Consider the following 1,793-nt stretch of genomic DNA (forward strand, 5'->3'; position numbering starts at 1 on the left):
ATTTTTTAACCATCGAACCAGGGAATTCAATATTTAATTTTCGCAAAGTAAGATCAATCTTTAGTATCGAATTCCAGGTAGTGCCTTTTTTGATGTACCTGTAGGTGTGTACGCGCCCAACCCCCATTCCCGACCATATATACTTTTAATGATATTTACCCAAAAAACATTTTTCGACCTGGAAACGCCACCACCATTTTCCCAGTAGAGCAAGGTTATGTGCTTTTAAAGATCCGACATTTAGACCACCCTTCGCATAAGGCGAAAGAATAGTCTCCCAGCTCACCCAAGACACTTTTCTGATTTTCCCCGACCCGCCCCAAAAAAAAAATCCTACGTATACTTTCCAGCAGATTTATGACATCCTCTGGAGCACGGAATAGAGAAAAGGCATATAACGGAAGACTACTGAGTACCGACTTTAGAGCGTGAGTCGACCACCAAATGACATCGATTTTGATTTCCAATCCGATAATCGTCCTCGAAATTTTTCAACGTATGGATCCCAGTCCTTCAGTTTGTTCATTTTCGATCCGATCGGTAGCCCAAGGTAGTTCATTGGAAAGCATCCCGTTTTACATCCAATTGCCAAGGCTGCTATTTCAATGCATTGCGTAGAGACACCAATACCAAAAAGGCAGCTTTTTGCGAAGTTGACTCTTAAGCCTGATAACTTTTCAAAGCATTGCAATATTTTCATTAGATTAAATATGTTTCTTCGACTCCAATCCCCGAATAGAATGGTGTCGTCCGCATATTGGAGGTGTGATACAACGACTTTTTCCGAACCAATTTCCACACCCTTAAACAACCCCTTTTCGATGGCACTTTTTAATAAGAGACTAATACCTTCAGTGGCGAGGATGAATAAATATGGCGATAGCAGATCGCCTTGCCGAACGCCCCTTTTTAGCATGAATTATTTTGTCGGGGACCCGTTAACAAGGATTGAGATTGCTGCCGATTTTAAGCACAATTCTATCCAAGAAACCCATCGAGATCCAAAACCCATCACTTTCATAACCATTAGAAGGTAATTCCAGTCTAGGCTATCAAATGCCTTAGCAAAGTCCGCCTTAAAAATTAAGCTTTTACACTTGCGAGCCTTTAAGTCATCAAGGACTTCGTTTGCAACAAGTACACCATCGAGTATATAACGCCCTTTGATATAGGCGCTCCGTTCGAAACCGACAAGTTTAGATATTACCTTCCTAAGCCGATTAGCTAAAAATTTTGCTATGATCTTGTAGAAGCTTCCGATTAGGCTAATTGGTCTATAATCACTAAGACTCATTGGGCATTTTAATTTTGGGATAAGAGTGATGAAAGAGGCATTACACCCGCAAGAGATTGTTTTTTTCTCCCAAAATCAGTCCAAAGCTCTTATCAGATCCTCTTTGATAACCCCCAGAAATTTTTATAAAACTTCATATTAAAACCGTCAGGGCCCGGCGCCCTCGAGTCTGCACAATCCTTTAGGGCTGCCCAATTTAAGAAATTTAGTTCCCAGTGCTTGGCTAAGGTCAGTTTCATACGGTTTTATACGTTTTCATTTTATTCCAAATGGATAACTTTTATTGCATGAGATGCAATTATGGCACTTAAGTTAAAAAATTAACGATACCCTCTTTTTAACTAATTTTTAAAATAATTCTTTACATAATCCAAAGTATAATAGATTAATTTTAATAGAAAATGAGGTAAAAATGTTACTATTGTTATATATGTGCCAATAATTTAACTTGACACAAAAGTCTATAGATATGGATGAAAAGTCCATAGATGTTGTATTA

The sequence above is a fragment of the Rutidosis leptorrhynchoides genome, chromosome 4, assembly GCF_046630445.1.
Source record: "Rutidosis leptorrhynchoides isolate AG116_Rl617_1_P2 chromosome 4, CSIRO_AGI_Rlap_v1, whole genome shotgun sequence".
Taxonomy (NCBI): domain Eukaryota; kingdom Viridiplantae; phylum Streptophyta; class Magnoliopsida; order Asterales; family Asteraceae; genus Rutidosis; species Rutidosis leptorrhynchoides.